Source organism: Stegodyphus dumicola, chromosome 5 (genome assembly GCF_044657685.1).
Source record: "Stegodyphus dumicola isolate Sdum_Otavi_A_Nest chromosome 5, ASM4465768v1".
Lineage (NCBI taxonomy): Eukaryota > Metazoa > Arthropoda > Arachnida > Araneae > Eresidae > Stegodyphus > Stegodyphus dumicola.
The window spans coordinates 172,687,301-172,710,463 of NC_140772.1; the positions used below are offsets into that span (position 1 = coordinate 172,687,301).

General features: G+C 33.2%; 1 protein-coding gene across 9 annotated transcripts in view; it reads left to right on the plus strand.

The window, feature by feature from the left end:
* Positions 1-23,163, plus strand: part of LOC118199452 (scm-like with four MBT domains protein 1) — a 244,315-nt gene that overhangs the window by 151,459 nt on the left and 69,693 nt on the right. The window lies entirely within an intron of this gene.

The window sequence follows — 23,163 nt, forward strand, 5'->3', positions numbered from 1 at the left end:
CTAATAGGAGACTTATTACCTTTCATGACTGAAAATAACTGCTCACACCGATAAGTGCTACCAAACGTGGAAATAATTTCATATGCGAATTTTCGAGTATTTTCAAACCTGGCTGGTAAATATTTGTAAAATTCAGGCACGCCCACTTCAATGAATTTTGCTTTCAAATTTGAGTTGCATTGAATCTCGATCACCTCCATTTGCATATAGCTGGGTACTGAGTCAATACTTATTGAGAAAATCAAAGAAAACAAAAAAAATTTGTCTTCGAGGGAACTAAAATCATTAAACCTCGTTTCAAATTCAGTTTTTAAATTTGCAATTTTTTCTGCGTATTTTTGATACGAACAAGTATCATCTAAACTTGATTTGTTCATGCTGCATGTCGGGAAGTGCGTCAAATCTTCATTTTTAAGTTGTTTTTCCCAAAGAACTAGTTGACATTTGAATGCTTTAATTATGTCAAACATGTTCGTAATGATATGATCTTTTCCTTGTAATGATAAATTTAAATTGTTTAAGTGTTTGGTTATATCAACCAAGAAAGATAAATCTTGTATCCATATTGGATCGTAAAACAAACTTACGTCTTGATTTTTCGTTTTTAAAAACTGACATCTTTCTTCTTTCAAATCCCAGAATTGTTTGAGAATCTTGGAGCAAGATAACCAACATACCTCGGTATAGTAGGACAAACCCGAATATTCACTATCTAACTCACTTAAGAAAGCAGTGAATTGATGCTGATTTAAACCTCGAGATCTTATAAAACTTATAACTTTTTTTATATGTGACAAAACATTCTCCATATTTATTACTTTTGTGCATAGAACTTCTTGATGTATAATACAATGCATATGATGAATGTTTGAACCGTGAATTTCACAAAGTTTTTTTCTTAGTAATGCTACGAAGCCCTTGTTTTTCCCGATCATTGATGGAGCACCATCTGTAACTGCAGAATTTAGTTTTGCCAAAGGTAGATTGTATTTCTGCAGAAGTCAAAAAACACAAGTAAATATATCTTGTCCTGTGGTAGTATCAGGCATCGGTATTAGTTCTAGTAATTCCTCAAAAATGTTAAAATTCTTGTCACAAGAATGAAGAAACACTGCTAATTGAGCTTTGCCTCTAATGTCCGTGCTCTCGTCACACTCAATGGAGAAACTTTCGAAACTAGATGATTTTGCTTTTATCTGATCACTTAAATTCGCGGCTAAATCAGTAACTCTTTCCGCAACTGTATTTCGAGACAATGAAATGGATTGAAAAGCCTTCACATTTCCAGGACAAACAATTTCTCCAGCTTTCATTAGGCATTCCTTGATGAAATCACCGTCAGTAAAATTCTTTGAATGTTTAGCTATCAACTCGGACAAGACGTAGCTTGCATGTATTGCCGCTTCACTTTCTTGCAATATTTTACTAAACATGGACTGTTGCTTTTTCACTCCTAACTTGAGCTCTTTCATTTTTTCTTCTCTCATTAATCCTTTGTAATTGTTATATTTTGATTTGTGTTGTTCGTAATGACGTTTAATATTATATAACTTTGGCACATTAATAGTATTATTACATATCAAGCAGATTATTTTATTTTTTATTTCACAGCAAAAATTTTCTAATTCCCATTTTACTTGGAATATTCTATGTTCGTCAGCGATTTTTCGCTTAATTTTACTACCACTTGGTTTTGATATAGACATACTGAATACAAAGGCTGGAGTAAACACAGTTAACGTTAAAAAGTTAACAAAAATGTATTCTTTCCACAAGAGATAAATCAAAATGCTGAAATATTTCTTCAAAAATATTCTAACAATATCACAAAATGTCAAACGTTTAGCAAAAATCAATTCAAAACAGAGAAACTAATTCTATCTCACAGCAAAATCGCTACAAATCAATCACAGCATTAAGTAAACAAACAGTTCGCTAGAACTACAGCTACTACTAAGATGAGTTGTTTTTTCTCGGCTTTTATAAGCTTTATAATTAATTTCTCAAATATACTAGAAACATCTATAAATATCTGGATTTTTGTGGATGGCAACAGCAATTACGAGATATTTAATTACTAGGTATTAAATGCACACGCTGTTCTATTTTTAACCTTCCAACGCAGCTGTCTTTTCAAAAATCGTCTGCGTATCTAAGGCAACATGAAGCAAATCTAATTACAATTCTAAATAAAAAAACTAAATAAATAAATAACTATGAAATCCATAACAATATTAATTAATAATAAAGCAAAGTGCATGCACATGCATGCACCAATATATCGTACAAAACTATGATTGGAAAACTGAGACCATGAGTTCGGCCACATTCGGCTATCGGGGGATGCGTACAAGTTCTGAGTGCACGTGTTCCCCAAAAGCCGAAGGTAGCTGAACGCAAGCTACTCACACGCATTTGTAATTTAAGTAGTGTGTGTGTCAGCTCGCTGTGAGTAATCTAACAACACTGAATAAATTATCGTTAATTACTTAGCAGTAAACATTTCATTTTTTTCTTCGTCGATATGTTATTTTATTATTATATATTATTATTTGCCGATATATTGGCCGGGCCACAAAAATATTTGTTGTGGGCCGCGAGTTTGACATCCTTGCTTTAGATCATAATTTCTCTTCATGCACGTAATGCGTTTTTGCATGCGTGTTTAATGTTTACTCATGCGCATTTTAGCACAAAAAACAAAGCAACATACATTGAAAGAAATGTTTAATAAAGTAAACAAATAAATATTAAGCTTTTTTTTTTAATTTTGATACCCTTTAGATCATAATTTCTCTTTGTGCATGTAATGCATTTATGCATGAGCGTTTAATGTTTACGCATGCGCATTTAGCACAAAAAATGAAGCAAATATCTTACATTGAAAGAAATGTCTAATAAAGTAAACAAATAAATATTGAGCTCTTTTTTTGTAAATTTAGATACCCTTTAGATCATAATTGCTGTTTATTTCATAAATTACGGTTTAACATTTTTAATTTTATAATTTCTGCATGCCATCTTACCAGATTTAAATTGATGATCTATAATCCGGAAAAAATCCTAATCCAAAATAGCCGAAGTCCCGACGAGTCTGGATTACGGTCTTTGTACTGTACTAAAATATTAGGGCATTTAAATACAGTTTGCACAGCTGGATTGTTCATGTAAAGATTTCTGCAGCTCATATGACATATATAAATGCTAAGTGGAATAAGCAACATCTGCTGAAAAATTCATTCCTTTCGGAACTAGTTTAAATGGCAAATAGAAGCATTATCTACTTGCAACATTTGTAGTATTCTAGATGCTCTATTTTGCATGGATCAAATAAATCATGGGACCTAAGTATAGAAAATATAAACAAAGATTCTTTGAGAAGTAGTGTTCAATGAAGTGTTGAGGGAATACTTGTCCGATAGCAGTTTAAGTGATTTTAGATACTGTCATATTATCTACAGTCCAATGGGAATTTTATTTGTCATTTGTATTGTGCCTGTAAAGCCTGTCACACTGGTCCGTGGGCGCGAAAAGTGGCAACACGGAAAAAAGTGCTTTCTGCATACGTCACTTCAAACCAGTACGGCAACTTTTGCTTTAAAAGTTGTCATATGCTCGCACAGATGATGCTTCATATTTAAAAACTTGGGAGAAAACGTGAAATTTTTGTGTGGTATTTTGATTTTTTAAGATTACATTTTTTAATTAAAATGGATTTAATTTCTGCTTGATTAAAACTTATTTTACTTCTTTTTCTTGCTTTGTGTAAGAAAAGCAGATTGCAGTGGTTTTTATATTAATATGTGAGAGATGACTACAGCAAGGAGATGCAAATAATTTAATTAAAGAAATGCATTTGAATGGAACAAAATTTCTTTTAATTGCTTTCGCATGACACCTCATCAATTCGATGAATTTCTAACCCTCATTGAACTATTTATTCAAAAGCAGAACACTAATTTTGGTCAGAATATCGTAGAAAAGAATCCTTTGGAAGATAGGAATAGGATATCCCAGAAAAGAATCATTGTATGTATCAAATGCTCTATGTATATCTAATTTAATGTATTTTGTTGAATGATAATTAAAAAATCCTAACTGCATGATTCTATTTTGGAAAGGAAATTTTTCATGGGCTAGAATACCATAAATGTTTTTCCATGATGTATGAACTTCCTTTAAATAAACTTCCCTTAATTGGTTTAAATAATGCAATAAAAAAAGTATATTTTTTTAATATATGTAGGATTTACAGCATTACTAAATTAAATATCACACTTAAAAAAAGCAGTTATTTTTAAGTTACTAAATAACAGCAATTTTTTTTTAATATTTTAGTTTCTGTCTTATGTACATATTTTTTACTTTAAATGCAACAGTAATTACTTCAATTGGTCATTCGTATATTAATGAACAGCCACTATCTAAAGGTTTATTTTATAAGGTCACTTTTATCGAAAAAGCAATGAAGTACTGTATTTGACGGCATATAAGACGCACCCTTATTTAGACGGCCACACACAAGGGAAAAAAGTTTCAATAGCGTGGTCTCTTTTAGTTCTCACATTTCGTAAAAGCCAAATAAACAATTATTGAATGCAATTACCTTCACGTATAAGATGCAGGTAACTTTTTTGAGACCAAATTTAGGAAAAAAAGTGTGTCTTATATGCCGTCAAATACGGTAACTGCATTTTATATAATACAGTAGAAAGTCCGTAATCCGGACGTCCATTATCCGAAATGATCTATAATCCAGACCTTAACCTTCCAGCGGGCGCGCCTTCTGCACCAACAAGAAAGGTCGCGCGTATTTCTTAGATACGCTATTATAAAAAATAAATTTTCCTGAGCAAAAATATTAAATTAGTTTGTAAATAGTTAAATGTTATTAAGTACAATTGAGTTAAACAATATTAACTTTAAATTAAGGAAAATAAAATAAGTATAAAGCAAAAAAACAATATAATTTGGACTAAAGACTTACCAAACTAACTTGAAAGTAAAACAAAATTAAACTGCCAATATTTCAACTGAACTTTTATAATTTAAATCAGTTAGTGAAAAAACACATTAAATATTACATAACAAATCAATTTCATAGTCACTTCACTGCATCGGAGCAGTCTGAACAAATATGTTTACAGTGCTCTAGTCAAATGAATTTTAAACAAATCTCACAGCTGAACCTCGTAATTCTAGTATGCTTGTCCTTTTGGCAGGGATTGTATCTTTTTTCCCTGAAGTCATTTCTTCAACAACAGCTAATTCTGCTTTTCGTTTCAACAATTTAAATTTCAGCTCACTTTGAAGAGAGTTAGGGCTTCTTCTTTCAACATTTTCCTTCACAAGAGCGTTTGCTAGCTTTCGCAGATATTACCTTTTAAGTAATTTTTCACTATTATTCGTTGAATGAATTATGTAGCTGTTGATTGCTGCTATATTCAGCATAGAGAAGAAAACTACTAGAGGCCAACGCCTGGTGTTCCTGGCAACATTGTAGGAAGCACAGAGTTTATCCACTGTATCCACACCTCCTTTGGTACAATTGTAAATCTCAAGCTTTTTTTGGTCTTGGGTATTTTCATCTATTGCTACGTCATCATGAAGATTTGAAATCAATATGGTGTTTCTATAACGTTTGGGTACATAGGAGAGAAGTGTCATATTTTTTCTAAATCCAAAAAGACTCGTATTGGGTTCCCGAGTTTTGGTAAGCTTGAACTGATCCGGAATTTGAGGTTTATTGTTTTTCAAAGTACCTACAAATGACAATTTTTTCATCTATTTCTTGTACTAACTCAAAACTTGAAAACCAGTTGTCTGTGGTTACATTTCTTCCAGTGTTTTCAATAGGTTCTGTCAATCTTTTTACAACATCTTGTGGTTTGTTGCTTACGTAAAAAAGACCATCTGGCTGCACTCCAGCATTAATGTCCATATTGTATGTGTATGGACGTCTACGAGCGTCTACCTTGGCATAAATTTTTATGCCATATTTGTTCAATTTTTTGGGAATTTATTGAATGAAATCACATCTTCCTCAAAATCATAATTTCTCATCGGTTGTGACATTCTCTCCAAGTGAATAGCACTTCTGGCAATTAGAGACAAACTTTTCAAAAATGTGTTTCTTATTAGAGCAAAGCAGTCAACTCCTCTTTGTTCTGCTCTTGTGTTTATGTCATCAAGCTATAAAGATCTTAGTAAAAACAAAAATCTCTTCAAGTTCATTACCACTTTAAATTCTTCCATTCTCCACAGTTCCTCAAGATTCCAGAATTCTGTTACCATGATAAATACCAGCTAAGTAAAGTAAGCCCAAAAGAGCTTATTTCTGCTCCATCTGTTTCTCTGCTGTCCCTTATACGAGAATAATTAGACTTCACAGAAGAAATAAACTTATTCGTATCTTCAGCGATGATTTCTATCAAACTATCAGTAAAGAGGCATTTCTATATATCCAAAATATCTGTTAGTTACTAAAGAAACATGAACACATATGTTACTAGGTGCTCGTTTAGTTTTCTTTTTATGCCATGTCCAAGAATCGATGACTTTTCTCTTTTTCGTTTGATGAGCTATATACACTTCGGAAGAATTATCGTCATTATTTCCCTCTTCAAAATTGCTCTCTGCACTTATCTCCGATTCTGAACCACCTTTTTCTGAAATTCGCACTTCTTCATCTGTAATGCTTTCATCTAAAATAATGTCCTCATCGTCATCACTGTCACGTAAAAGCATATTTCTTATAATCTGAAGATCCTTCGTATCATTCATGTTGAGCATTTTACTTTTATTCCCCATAACTGAAAAGAAAACTAAAATATCATACATGGTCGCGCGTATGTGACGCATACAGTGCTTCTATTTTATCATTAAAAGTAATTATGTACACAAATTATACAAAATCATAAGATTTAGATGCAAAAGAATAAATATTTTCTTTAATAAAAAAGGAAATTAGATGTAACAAAAACTTACTTCAATGCTCGTGCGTCTTTCTGGGATACAAATAGTAAATCTGCAGACTCGCATTAACCCCTCGAAATCCAGCAGACGACTGAAAGAAGGTCGAACGAAGAGGAGAGAATAGCCAAGGACACGCGGTCATAGCACCTTCTGGTCTACGAAACAAATGCGAAATTAAAATCTAGTGTATGTCACACATATGCGCGCCCGCTGGAAGGTTAAAGCCACAAACGTTTTTTTTCCTGTATGCTTTACGCATGTGTGTTTGACGTATAATGGATGGTATAAGCTAGGCTAAAATTATCTTTACTGATTCTAAGGCATTTCAGTTAATGTTGCAGATTGTGCTGTTCCTTAATCTTTTAATTAGATCCGGCTTATTATTTTTTGCAGACTGTTAGAGCAATTTTATAAAAATTAAGCTTGAACTTTTGATTATGTCCAAAAGAGTTTCCAATTCTGGAGCTGCCAAAGGATCTGCAAAGCGAAAGCGTGTTTTGATGTCCATCACACAAAAAGAGGAATTGCTGCAAAAAAAATGGATTAAGGCATATCCGTCTCAAAATTATGCGAGGAGTATGACATTGGAAAGTCAACTGTATATGACATTAGGAAAAAGAAAAAGGAACTTTTTGAATTTTTTTGTATTCTGACACCCCACTTGCAATTAATAACAAGAAAAGTGTTTGTCATGCTAAAAATGACGATCGTGACAAAGTGATGATTGAATGGGTCAGACAGCATCGCAGTGAGGGTGTGCCATTGCCAGGTCCAATGCTAATGGCTCAAGCCAAAATATTTCATGAAGAAATGAACTTTTAAACACTGAGTGCACATATTCGACAGGTTGGTTAACCAAATTTTAAAATCGCCATGGTATAAGACAATTAAAAATTTCAGGTGAAAAAGCTTCAACTGATACTGAAGCTGCTGAACAATTTGCAGATTAATTCATTGAACTCATTGCTAGTGAACAATCATCTCCAGAATAAATTTACAAGGCTGATGTAACTGGTCTTTTCTGACAATATGTACCACGAAATACCTTGGCAACCTCTGCAGAAAAGGCTCCAACTGGTGTCAAAAATTCCAAAGGGAGACTAACAATATTAGCAGGAAATGCTGCAGGAACACACAAGTACAAACTTTTTGTAATTGGAAAACATGCACGAACTCGAGCATTTAAAGGAGTGACAATTTTCCGCATTATATATCGCACAAATAAAAGAGCATGGATGACAGAAGCTTTGATGAATGATTGGTTTGAAAATCATTTTATACCCGAGGCTCGGCAACATTTGAATTCGGTTGGTTTACCTGATGACTCAAAAATAGTCCCGATTGTTGACAGCTGGTAGGCGCATATTTCACTTAAAGTTTTAGTAAAAGATAATGTATCCATATTATTCTTCCCTCCAAATTGTATGTCTATCATTCAGCCTATGGACATGGGAATAGTGCACGCACTGAAATTCAAATATAAAGTAGCATTTTTAAAATCTATGTTAAATTTCTTGAACAACGGCAAGACATTTCAAGACTTTTTGAAATTTTTTAGCATAAAATCTGCTTGCAAGATCGTGAGAGGATGTGTCTCCAGATACATTAAAAAATGCTTGGCATAATTTATGGCAAGCTACCATATTTCATGGTGAGGTCGATGACGATGATAGCTACGAATTTGAAGGTTTTCGGACGTCGCAAACTAAAGGTGAAATTTTCCAGTTATTGAATTTTGTAAAGAAATGTGGAGAAGCGGTAATAAATGACGAAGTTTTTCATTGCTCACGACAATGCCCCAATCATTAATCAATTAACGGACGGCGAAATCGGTAATCTAGGTCCAGAAAATACTGCTTCCGGTAGTGAAGAAAGTGACAGAGAGGTTATTAAAAACGAAAACATTTCGATTGACAAGTTAGTCAGTATTCTTGACACAGCAATTACAGGACTTGAACAGTTTATCTTTGTAACTGAACAAGAAATTATGTCTGTTTATAGAATTAAAGAGAAAGTATTAACACAAAAAACGAAGCAACTTAAACTAGTTACTTTGAAAGAAATGTTTAATAAAGTAAACAAATAAATATTAAGCTCCCCCCCCTTTTTTTTTTTTTAATTTTGATACCCTTTAGATCATAATTGCTGTTTATTTCATAAATTACGGTTTCATATTTTTAATTGTATAATTTCTGCATGCCATCTTACTAGATTTAAATTGATGATCTATAATCCGGAAAACCCCTAATCTTGAATCGCCCAAGTCCCGATGAGTCCGAATTACGATGGACTTTGTACTGTACTTCTTTTTCTGTGTTAAATTTGAATTCCACAATAAACTAATTTGCTAATTCTCATGCAAAAGTTCTTTAAATTAATGAAAAATTATCACCAAGATTAAACCTTTCGAAAATTGGTCATGTATGTTAAGAAAACAAACTTGAAGACATTAAAATGCATAGAAGTATTCCATAAAATCAGTTACGTACTAGCGAGGTTCTTTTCTGTATAAATAACAGTTTTCTTAATTTTTTTTAAACAAACGGTATACTTGTCACCACTTGTTTAAAATTCAGAACTCAAATTAAATTTTTTACTTAGATAAAACAGCAACTTTATACTAATATTAGTATTGCTTTTGCTAGTCCCATGTTAGCAGAAATAGAATCAGATCATAATAGTCAGATCTTCTTGTGAATTATACCAAAGGCTCGTTGTCAAAAGAAGGATAATGTACACAAAGCGGAGTGAAAATTAGGTTTATATGAATGACAGCAGCTTCGCTGCCAGCCTTCGTCTGGCTTTTAAATGTACCGGAAAAATGGCTGAAGGGAACACCAAACGTTAAATTTAAAAACTGCGTAGAATTTTACTCTGAGAACAACTTCATAAAAAAAAGTTATTACATATAACAAAATTACAATGAAATAAGCAATATCTCTTAATACAAATATTAATTATCCTAATAAATAAATTAACCAACTTCCCTTTGCAAAATCTTAAGAACTCAAATGGTATAAAAGAGGTTAAGAACTTTGTTTTTTAAAAAAATCACTCAAAACTTTTCAATATCATAAAAACAGTGAAATGAGCAATAAATAACATAAAAGAATACAGAAAAGCAAAAACTTCTGAAAATCAAAGTATAATTAATGATATTTTATCTTATACTAGCAGCTACGCTGCCAGCCTTCGTCTGGCTTTTAAATGTACCGGAAAAATGCCTGAAGGTAATAACAAACGTTAAATTTAAAAACTGCACAGAATTTTCCTCTGCAGAACAACTTCATAAAAAACATATTACATATAACAAAATTACGATGAAATAAGCAATATCCCTTAATACAAATATTAATTATCCTAATAAATAAATTAACCAAATTCTCTTAGCCCTCTCTCGACAAACATTTAGTATCCAAGAGAAACATTAAATTTAAAAACTGCATAGACTTATCGCCCTCATTTTTCCAAGTGGCAACAGTTCTCATTTTCAACAGTCAGCAATCCAGTATACAATTGAATGTAAAACTGTTGCCAAAACCACATTTCTATAAGACTGAAACTATTCAAAATGATGCAGTAAAATTGAAAATATAAAGTAAAAAAAATATGATTCGAATTTTGAAAAAATCGCTCTTGTTTAGATGCACCTATATTCCAAATTTTGTAGCTCTGGGTCTATTAGCATACGCGCAGTACGAACGAAAGGCACACATACTTTTTCTTTTATTATATGTAGAGATTTAACATTTAACAAGTATTTTAATAGTTAAGAAAATTCTCAAGATTTCTTTAAAAGCATTCTCCTGATTTTATCGTTTGATATGCTGTTATTTTTAATTACAATAAAATTTCAAGCTTCAAATTCCTAATTATAACTTTGATAGTAAAATAAGTTTCAAATAAATTAAAGTATTCTTATCCTAATCATAATAAATATATAATAACTATATCTCTTAATACAAATATTAACTATCCTAATTAAAAACTTAACCTACTTTCTGTTGAAGGAAAAAAAAATCATGCAATACTTTTCAATATCTTACAAACAGTGAAGTAAGCAAAAACTAACGTGAAAGAAACTCAAAAAACAAAAAAATTCGTGCAGAATTTTACTCAGCTTTATCAAAAAAAAAATCAATAAAAATATATTATATATATAAAAAAATGGCAATGAAATATGCCAATCTCTTAAAAACAGTTACATAAGAAATAGATGAAAAATTGTTGCCAAAGCCATATTTCTAAAAGAATGAAACTATTCAAAATGATGCGATTTCATCAGAAATCTATCGACAACAATCAGAATGGAAAATTGTTGCCAAAACCACATTTTTAAAGATGTGAGAAGTGTACTCGGAAGCTTCATTTAAAAAAAATTTTAAAAATACAAAATATTATCATTTTTCCAAAATTCTTTTTGCAAAAGCAGTCGCAAGGATGAAAGTTTAACGTTTCCAAAAATCAAAGAAAAATAAACGTTTTGAGAAAAAATTTCCTTGAAAAGGTGTTAAGGTCACTTTATTAAATAAATTCGTATTTAATCGATTTATTGAAACACGAAATTTATTTTAAATTTGTAAAATAGCAAAGTGCCTACGTTTCATGACGATGTGAAAATAGAGTGCGTAGAGTAAAATCTCCCTTTCCTATAGCCCATTATGTCTCAGAATGACGCAATTTTGTCACAAAACATAAAATAAAAAAAATTCGAATTTCGAAAAAATCGCTTCGAGGTACACTGGCTCTTGTCTAGATGCACCTATGTACCAAATTTTGGAGCCGTGAGTCTATCAGCTTACGCGCAGCGCGAACGAAAGACACACACACACAGACAGACTCTTTCTTTTATTATATGTAGAGATGACAATGAAATATGCCAATCTCTTAAAAACAGTTACATAAGAAATACGATGAAAAATTGTTGCCAAACCCATATTTCTAAAAGAATGAAACTATTCAAAATGATGCGATTTCATCAAAAATCTATCAACAACAATAAGACGGAAAAATTGTTACCAAAATCACATTTTTTAAAGATGTGAGAAGTGTAGTCGGAAGCTTCATTTAAATTTTTTTTTTTTTTTTTAAATACAAAATATTATCATTTTTCCAAAAATCTTTTTGTATAAGCAGTCGCAAGGATGAAAGTTTAACTTGTCAAAAAATCAAAGAAAAATAAACTGTACATTTTTAAAAATAAACTTTTTTAGAAAAAATCCCGTTGAAAAGGTGTTAAGCTCACTTTGTTAAATAAATTCATATTTAATTGATTTATTGAAACACGAAATTTATTTTAAGTTCGTAAAATGGCTAAGTGCCTACGTTTCATGATGATGTGAAAATGGAGTGTGTAGAGTAAAATCTCGTTTTTCTATAGCCCATTATTTCTCAAAATGACGCGATTTCATCACAAAACATAAAATAAAAAACATTCTAATTCGAATTTCGAAAAAATCGCTTTGAGGTGCACTGGCTCTTGTCTAGATGCACCTATGTACCAAATTTCGTAGCCGTGGGTCTATTAGCTTAAGTGCAGAGCGAACGAAAGACACGCACACAGACAGACTCTTTGTTTTATTATATGTAGAGATGAATGAAATAAAATGAAAAATAAATGCAAATTTTGGGTCCCCCCTTCCCCCAAAAAAAAGTCCCTGTAGATTTAAAAAAAAAAAAAAAAGTTTATTTGTTCCATCATCAAAGGCCATCAAAAGCAAGGCCCGAACCCGCTAGTCCCTAGTAACAGCTGAATTTTCTACTTGAGCATGTGACCTCCGCGCTAAGGTACCTTGCGGGTAAGCATGGTTTTTCACACTTCCCCTTCTGAAAACTGAAGAAGCATTTGGGCAGCTGAAACTAGCAATAATATTTTCTGTAAATATTTTTTTTTTTAAAATACCAACTCCATTACAACACACTTCTGGTGATACTTGAATCCAATATCTTTAACTAAGAAGCCAACATTTTATCCACTAGGCAACAAGAACAACCTTAAACTGGTGTAAATATATTTTAAGAAAAATTCAACACCATCACTATTTTCTCGCAACAATCTATTGCTTTAGGTTATTCTGTAAAAATTATCATTCATATATCATTTATGGTTGATTAGTAATGTTTATTACTACTAGTAAACTTGAGAATTTTCCTTTAAATTATTCATAAAGCTATTTATTCTATTAGCATATTTTTTTAAATATTATTATCTGAAATTTTTATTAAGTCAAATGGACTAATCTCCCCATCAAGAAGAGTTTTTGAAAGTGCAATCATTTAAAAACTATGGCATAAACTGAAAGTTTGAAACGAGATGTCTGAAGCTGATGCATGAAGCGTCAAAGAGTTGAAATTAAGTCAACTCACGCGGTCTTCGGCCATCCAGCAAATGCTGCCTCTGAACTCGCTTCTGATTGGTTAGCGCATGATTGCGTTGGTGTGAATGCAGCTTTAGAATAAGAAGTAAGCAAGAAATGCCTCGATCTATGAAACAAAGAATCATTAACTTTTCAATAGAAGAAAGGATATGACCATGTTTTGATTAAATTCCTCGTGATATGGAAAATAATATTTGTCATATACTGGCACACAACATATCCTACTCTATCTCTGTTATAATGAAGATTTTACTTCAAACAAGTGCATTCTTTGAGGGGGAGATAAAAAGCCTTCCAGGATGTCAAGAAAGATGTATTATAGCAGAGAGAAATTACTTCAAACACTAACATACGTACAAATATGTATGCATTACAGTTTTTTCAGTCATATAAGTTGTTTGAGTTATATTTGATTTTCTTAGTACATATTGGTACTTTTGTTGGTACTGTGTCACTGTACTGCACAACTTTAATGTATGTTAACTGTTTGCTCCTATCTGTATAAATAGGTCTGATGCAGAGAAAATTAAACCTTATTGTAGCTAATTCAGAAGTTAAACAACAAAAATCTTCGTTATATTTACAAAATTTTCACAGGACTAGTTTCGATGGTTTTACCGAACCACCATCCTCAGCCGCAAAACCGCAAATGAACAAGTACTCGAGTAAAGACATAAATTACTCAAGTAAAGACGAAACACCTTCGTATTTGCAGTTTTGCAGCTGAGGATGGTGGTTCGGTAAAACCATCGAAACTAGTCCTGTGAAAATTTTGTAAATATAATGCAGATTTTTGTTGTTTGACTTCTGAATTAGTATTTATTCAGCTTGTTATTGTGTCTTACTTATTGTAGCTCTTAAGCGGTAATAATTTTTGAAAGGGAAGGAAAGAACCAAAGTAAACATAAGCAGAACTGAAAGATATTGCTGTAATTACATATAACATAGAAATAATTATTGCAGGTTCTGTCACAAGACTATAAAATCACTGCTGTCAAGATTCTACAATTTCTGACTTTGAAAAATGAAACAGAATTGCAACTTTCTCAAATAAAAAGGTGTAAAAGAATTGCTGAATACTTAATAAAACTCTTGTCTACACATAGACTAGCTGACTGTAAACTGACCATAGAATTTCTCCTGTGTCTTTACGTATATTTTTGTTTAACTGGGAAGAGGTTGAATTATGAGAATATGCTAGAAATATTGGTTCTAAAATACATTTTCTAAAAACTTCCCAAGCAAGAAATTAGCAAATGTCATTAACTTGACAATGAAATTTCTCACAAAAAACTTGGTAGATTTTAAGTCTTATTTTTTCAGTTTTATTGGAGTTACTTTCATCTTTCTAGTATGTATTTATGTGAAATTGTAAATACTATAAAATAATAAACTAAACTCAGTGGTGCAACAGCCCTAGTGGGCCACGCCCTGCAATGCCCTTTTTCTGCTTTACTGACCTTTGGGCCCTGGAGTGCATCAGCATATGCCCTGGACAAGTGGTCAACTTGTCGCAGAACCCCCGGTATTTAGTTCCCAAGCGAACTTGGTACTCATTTTATCAACCCATTTAAGGGATGAAAGGATGAGTCAACCTTGCTCGAGGGATCAAACCCCGGACCTGTGGTGCAGCTTCGCGATGCACTAGCCACTTTGCCACTGGGCGGCCTATAAAATAATAAAGAAAGTACAGTTATCACAGTAAATAAAATCTATATAAAAGTCCTAGTAAATTAATGTAAAATTACTATAAAATAAGTAATAAATGACAGAAAACCAAATGTATAATCATGCCAGACCAATAAAAGCACTAAATTTCACTGAAGCAGTAATAAATGGTTAAGAGAATCTGCCATAGAACTGAGGCAATACAACAAAAGGAAAATACCTAATTTATTTGAATTGCTATCATGAATATATTTAACGTTTTGTCTAATATTAAATTTTTAATAGATTTCAAGCCTGTTACAGTCAAAAGTCGTTAATTTGGACACCCATAATCCGGACCTCAAAGCTACAAACTTTCTGCGCATGCGGCGCGTTGACACGTAAGACCTTTACATCTGCGAATATGCTTGTGCGCGTGCGCAAAATACGTTTACGAGTGCGCCTTTAATGTATAACGGACAGTATAAGCTAAGCTAAAATTATCTAATTATCTATTTCAGTTAATGTTGCAGATTGCGTTTTTCCTTAATCTTCGAATTGGATCCGGCTTATTATTTTTTGCAGACTGTTAGAGCAATTTTATAAAAGTAAGCTTGAACTTTCGATTATGTCAAATAGAATTTCTGATATATATTTATTAATATGTAAAGGATCTACAAAGCGAAAGTATGTTTCAAAGTTCATTAAACAAAAAGTGGAATTGCTGCAAAAAATGGATAAAGGCATATCCTTTGTTTATCTTTAACGCCGTGGCGCGCAATGAATTGGAAGTTGATCTGTCAGCACTATTCTTATCTTCAGGGCAGATGTTTTTATTTTATTTGGCCTATAATTCCTTACTAAATGTAGTATTTCATCTCGATGTACTCCGTCTTTGATATGGTTTAAATCAAATTCCTCGTCATCATAATTCGCTACCGATAGCAAAGAAAGTGACAGAGGTTATTGAAAACGAAAAAATTTCGATTGACAAATTAGTCGGTAGACACAGCAATTATAGGACTTGAACAGCGGAATTTTGTAACTAAACAAGAAATTATGTCTGTTTATAGAATTAAAGAGAATGTATTATCACTTAAAAAATGAAGCAACTTAAACAACTTACATTGAAAGAAATGTTTAATAAAGTAAACAAATAAATATTAAGCTTTTTTTTTTTTTTTTTTTTTTGTAAATTTTGATACCCTTTAGATCATAATTGTTCTTTATTTCATAAATTACAGTTTCATATTTTTAATTTTATAATTTCTGTATGCCATCCTACCAGATTTAAACTGGTGATCGATAATCTGGAATCGCCGAAGTTCCGACGAGTCCGGATTAACGACTTTTGACTGTATATGTTTATAGTAATAGGACTTGTATCTTACATTGGTTATCTATAGCTGTATGCTAGCTTCAAAAGATAAGCACGTGGCAGTAAAATAAACAAATATGAAACTTTGATTAGCATCAAATTGTGCATTAAGGTAACAAATATGTTTTTGGATGAAAGAAAACAAAAGTATGTATAAACTGTTGGAAAATATAGCTTATTTTTAAACCTTTTACTGCATCATCTCTCCTCCTTGAAATGTTTATTTAGTTTAGTCCTTATTTTAATGTAATATAGTAGTTACTTCTACTTCTTTTCCTTGCTGCCACTGTTTGCATTGAGAACGGACTGTTTCAACCTAATTGAGATGCAAAAACGAAACATGATGTTACGTCATCTGAAAAGCCGATTCGTGCCGATAGCTGATTGGTTGCCGTGAGATGACGTCATTCCTACTTCTGCTATAAGTATCTCGCGTCGCTCTGGCTCAACCCTTTCGATTTTTTACTGTTTTGGATTGTTACTCTTTAGCTTTGACTATCAGTGCTGAAGACAAGGTCCTTTTGAAGTCCCACCGGCTCATCCAGAACACCTTCGTGTGGGTCTGGTTCCGGAGTGCCGGACTCCATTAATTTGCTTATGAATGATGGAACCATTTTTGAAAGTTTTTGCGGCTACCGTTGAGGAGCTGAGAGTTAAGAAACAAAATGGAAATCTTTCTATCAAAGAAGACAAAGAATTTGATCTACTTCAAAAAGTGTATGATGCCTTAATTACTGCTCACAAAGAAATTGAAGAGTCATTAGAACATCAAGAAGAAACTCCTACACCTACAGAAAGTGAATGGAAAATTGTCAAAAGAAAACGTATGAAAGGCTCACCTAATAAGCCAAATAAAGACAATTCAACTGAAATTCCTTTCGAACAAGAAACAGATAGTTCAGGTAATGAAACTGAACAAAAACCCAAAGGAGATCGTAGTGTGGGTAAAAGGAAAAAGGGTCATTTTCGTCCCATTAATCCTTCTCAGCTCAAACCAGTTGTTACTCCTTCCATTAATAGTCAAGAATCAATGGACACTAGTCCTGTTGTCCCAAATGAATCTCAGATAAATGAAGAAATACAAAACGATCAAAACAAAAAAGGCAAAGCGCCACCTGCCATTTATATAAATGATAAAAAATTTGATTGGAAAGAACTAAAAGCGTTATTTTCAGAACATAAATTATCAGACAAATCTGATTACACAGGTTACATTCAAAAAGAAGGCTTTAAAATTAAAGTCTCTCATGTCAACATTCATAGAGAAATGACAAGTGTTCTGAACAAAAAGGAAATTAAATATCACTCCTTTCTCTTGCCTGATGAGAAGAATCATAAAGTGGTCTTCCGTCATCTTACAATGGACACAGATCCTGATGAAATCAAAGAACTTTTAAGCAAAAATTACGAAGTTATAAGTGTCAGTCAACTCTCTCGTAGATTTAAAGGAGAAGTTAAAAAATTTCCGCTTTTTGTTATCACTCTGAAGAAAAATGAAAAATCTAAAGAAATTTCTAAAGAAACCAAAATTTGTGGATTACATATCAAAGTCGAACCATATAAAGGACGCTCTGGCCTAGTCCAGTGCTTCCGATGTCAAGGATTTCACCATTCACAAGCTGCTTGCCACAATGACTTTAGATGTGTTAAATGTGGTGATAACCATGACTCAAGAACCTGTCAAAAAGACAAGAATGCACCTGCTAAATGTGCAAATTGTGGTCTAGACCACACAGCTTCATTTAAAGGTTGTGAAAAGTTTCCGAAGCAAGCTAAAAAAGAACAAATCAAATCATATGCTGATAGGTTTATTATCAATAAGTCTTTTGCTGAAGCCATCAAAGCTAATAACAATCCTTCTCCAAATCTTATTGCAGAAGCAAAAAAGATATTTGATGACCTTAATACTCTAGTCACCTTCCTGAAAAACTCAGGAATACAACTCCTTGTGCAAAACATCCGTCAAAATGCCACTAATACAGTATCAGATGAAACTAATTCTGACCAGCATATTCAATAAGTCAGATTCGCTTAAACTTTGCTATTGGAATGCTGCTGGCATTGTTAACAAAATTGATGAACTTTTGGACTTTTTTATAGAATATAACATAGATGTTGGCATGATCTCTGAAACGCATGTTGTTCCTGCCGATAGACTGTATATTGCTAATTATCGCACCTACAGAGGTGATAGACTTTCACAAAGAAGAGGAGGAGCTGCAATTTTTGTTAAAAACTCTCTGCAATCCTGTCTTGTCTCGACAAACTCTGCTTCTGGATTCGAAAGTGTGACTGTTGCTGTTATATTCCCACAATTTGGTACCATCCATTTTACGGCTATTTATAATCCACCACGAAACCGACTTTCTGAAAATATGTTAAAAAACTTACTTCCTGAAGATCAGCAAGTTATTATTGCCGGAGACATGAATGCTAAGCACCTCGAATGGGGATGTCGTCGTTCTAACACCAATGGACGTATTATGCATAATTTTATCTGCAATCATCCTGTCGCATTACATGTACCTTCTGAAGCCACTTATCGTCCTGCCTCTCCAAATCTCTCGGACATCTTGGATATTATCCTTACAAATACTTCTATCCCTATTTCCTTGGAAGTCAAGGCAGAACTTACATCTGATCATGTACCTGTCATTGCTTCTCTTGGTGTTTCTAAAGAAGACCCTCCTATTACCAGAAATAATACTGACTGGATTACTTTTCACAATGTCTTAATCAAACATCCTCCTATTTTCACTTCACTTTCTACCAAACAGGATATCGATCTTGCCATTCATATCTTCACTGACAGTATACTGAAAGCTTTCAGAGATGCTACAGTTACCATTCAATTAACTAACAATAATATTCGACTTCCTCGCAGTATCAGAGACATTATCAAAGAAAGAAACCGATTGCTGAAGCTTTGGCACCGTAACTGGGACCCTGCCCTTAAAAGAGAAATCAATATTTTTAATAGAAGAATCAAGAAACTTATCACTGATTTTAAAAAGGAAACAAGAGAAGATTTTATATCTAAACTTAATATTAATGATGGTTCTCTGTGGAAGTATCTTCAAAATCTTAAAAGAAGTAGTATTAATAATAGACCTATTCATACGGATACTAAAATTGCCTACTCACTTAAAGATAAAGTTGATATTTTCGCTGAATACCTGGAAAAGCAGTTTACTCCTAATATGGAGCCTATGAATCAGACCTTTAAAGATGTTCTCGAAAACTATGTGTATTCCTGGCTTCATTCTTCGGCTCATAACATCCCAAGGCTTACTTCTCCTATGGAAATTACTAATATTATTAAATATCTCAACATCAAAAAAGCTCCTGGAAGTGATCAAATTACAAATAAAATGCTTCGTAACTTACCTAGAAAACTTATCAGTAAATTCGCTAGTATTCTCAACGCTTGTCTTGCTCTCAGCTATTTCCCTGATCCTTGGAAGCAAGCCAAGATCTTTCTTCTTCCCAAACCGAGTAAAGATGTGACCAAGCCTGATGGCTATCGTCCTATCAGTTTGTTATCCAGCCTTGGTAAAATTTATGAAAGACTTATTCTCACTAGATTGGAACCTTTTCTTCACCTGCTACCTAATGATCAGTACGGATTCAGAAAAAACCTCAGTACTACTTGACAACTAGTAAGAATTGTAGAATTTGCGGGATCTGCATTCCATAACAAGCAAAGTGTTGCGCTCCTTATGCTGGACGTGGCAAAAGCCTTTGACCGCGTCTGGCATGAGGGGCTCGTCTTCAAGCTTATCAACTTGGGACTTCCTAGAGAGCTCATTCTTCTGATCTTCTCCTTTTTGCGAAACCGCACTTTCTTCGTCGCTCAAGGAAATGAAAAATCCAATTCAAGACCTATAAGATCCAGCGTCCCACAAGGAAGTATTCTCGGTCCAGTACTATATCTTTTCTACATATCAGATTTTCCTCATCCTGGTTTGGACAATTACTCTCTGTTAGCATGTTATGCCGACGATACGGCGATTGCAATTAAATCCATTCAAGCTAATCATGCAATAGACAAAATGCAAAATTACCTCTATGCCGTAGAAGACTGGTGCACAAATTGGCGAGTAAAAATCAATGCTAGCAAATCACAATTTTTAATTCTTAGCAAAACTAAGAAAAACATTGCTTTTAAAGACCTCTACCTTTTTCAGGAAGCTGTTCCTCTGGTCACTAAGGCCAAATACTTAGGAGTTATTTTGAACCAAAGGCTCACATGGTCTAATCACATTAATAGTGTCAAGAGCAAAGCCATGGGCATAATATGCAGATTTCTCCCGGTCATTGGAAAATATTCAAATCTTAGCTTGCGTACCAAAAAACATATATATACCACTTGCATTCGACCGATACTTTGCTATGCTGCTCCTGCTTGGAACACGGTCACTCAAACTCAACTGCATCAATTACAAGTAGTGCAAAACAAATTTCTGTGCATTATTACTGATTCTCACTATCTTATCCGCAATAAACTTTTACACAGAGACTTAAAACTTGAGACGATTCCAGATTACATCAGAAGATCTAATGAAAAATTCTTCAACAAAGCTGTGCAATGTGACTTTGTTAATTACTCCCAAGTTTTTAATTATGAAATTCTCTTCGAAGATAGAAGCGTCAGACCACTTGCAGCCCACACCTTCATGGGAGGAGACGACAACTTTTTCACTTAGATCCTCAATTGTTAGCTATTTACACTTCCAATGCATCTGATTTTGATTGAAGTTCTTCTGTTGCTTCGTTGAATAATTGTATTTAAATTGTGTTGTATAGTTGTTTTGTATTGTGTGGTATTTAGCACTACTGATTGATGTTGTTTAATTATATTTGAATTTGTCATTGGAACTATTGCTGTAGTGTATCTTCTCGTATTGTTGTCATTGATTTCCATTGTCTTGGGTCCTCCTTGAAAGCTATGATCGCTCGTCACCTTGTCCGATTGCTCCTTTTGGTACTTCTCTTCTTCCCCTTATCTCCGTTTTCTCATCTGAGATTTTCTCCACGTCCGGATTTATTTATGTCAAGTGCCCTTGGGCTTTAATTTTGGAACCGGCAACTTTGCTCTTCGCAATAGCTCGGTCAATTATAGAGTCTAAGTCTAAGGCTCAACCCTTCTAGTTCCTGCTTTCCCGGCACTTGAGTGAGCGGTTTCCAGCCCCTTCAGAAGGATGCATGCAGTCCGGTGATTAAAGTGCTTTGGTTCCGGTTTGCGGGATGATTGTTCCAGATTAAAGTTCTTTGGTTCCAGAGGCTACCATATGAGTGACTGCTGTGGGTGGCATCCATATTCTTCAATGAAGGCGGAATTAAAATACGTGAGCGGCGATTCCTTGTGCAAACGGGGTTAAGCCTGTTTTAAGTGCTTTCAAGAACTTCATTTAAATTTTCAGGTGTTTTTCTTGACCATTGATTATGAACTTATTAAATGTGTAGCCAGCTTCAATTTTAGGCCGCATAATTACTGTTTAGGACTTTTTGTTTGTATAGAATGCCAGTGTTTTGGAGACCAGGTAAAAATATTTGATGAATGATGGTTATATTATATTTTTCCTAAGACTCTAATATTGTTGACATTTATTTTCTGTGTTTTTATTCTTTATTATATTGTTAATAAATTGGTTAAGTTCAAAATCTTTTATTGTCTTCAATGTCCGCACAACATATCTCAGGGAGCTTTTATTGCTACTACTGCTAAATGTTTAATTTCTTTAAACTTTAAACTTTGCTTTAGCATCATAAACTAAACTCAGTGGCGCAATAGCCCTAAAGTATGTATAAACTAAACTCAGTGGCGCAACAGCCCTAGTGGGCCATGGTCTGCAGTGCCCCAAAATCTGCTTTCTTAACCTTAGGCCTAGGAGAGCCATCAGCATATGCCCTGGGCAGGTGGTCAGCTTGTCGCAGAACCCCCGTTGTTTAATCGCCAAGTGAACTTGGTACTAATTTTATCAACCCATTCAAGGGATGAAAATCTGAGTCAACCTTCCCCATCCTGAGGATCGAACCCTGGACCTGTGTTGCAGCTTCGCGACGTGCTAGCCATTTCGCCACCAGGCAATTAAGATTATGCGTATAAAGATGAAAACAATGTTTAATTTTTCAATGTTAAATCATGATCTTGTATTCGGTTCATTAATAAAACGTCACAGCGCGCAATGAACTAGAAGTTAATCTGTCAGCACTATCCTTATCTTCAGGGCAGATGTTTTTATTTTATTCGACTTATAATTCCTTACTAAATGTAGTATTTCATCTCGATGTACTCCGTCTTTGATATGATTTAAATCAAATTACTCGTTATTATAAATATCACGAATACACATCAAATAGTTTTCTGGTAGCAATTTTCTAATTTCGACTATGTGTAATGTATGCTTTACGCATGCACGCGTTGAAAGAAATGTTTCATAAAGCAAACAAATAAATATTAAGCTTTTTATTTTGTAAATTTTGATACCCTTTAGATCATAATTGCTCTTTATTTTATAAATTATGGTTTCATATTTTTAATTTTATAATTTCTGCATGTTATCTTACCAGATTTAAATTGATAATCTGTAATCTGGAATCGCTGAAGTCCTGATGAGTCCAGATTAAAAACTTTTGACTGTATCTCTCTTTTTATTAAACTTACTTTACTCTTTCTTCCAGAATTCGAATTTTGGGCTTAATCCAAATATAATTTGCACATTTTCTAAGATTGATTTTTTAAATTTGTATTTTTAAATAATTTTTATAAATTTTTCAGAAGAA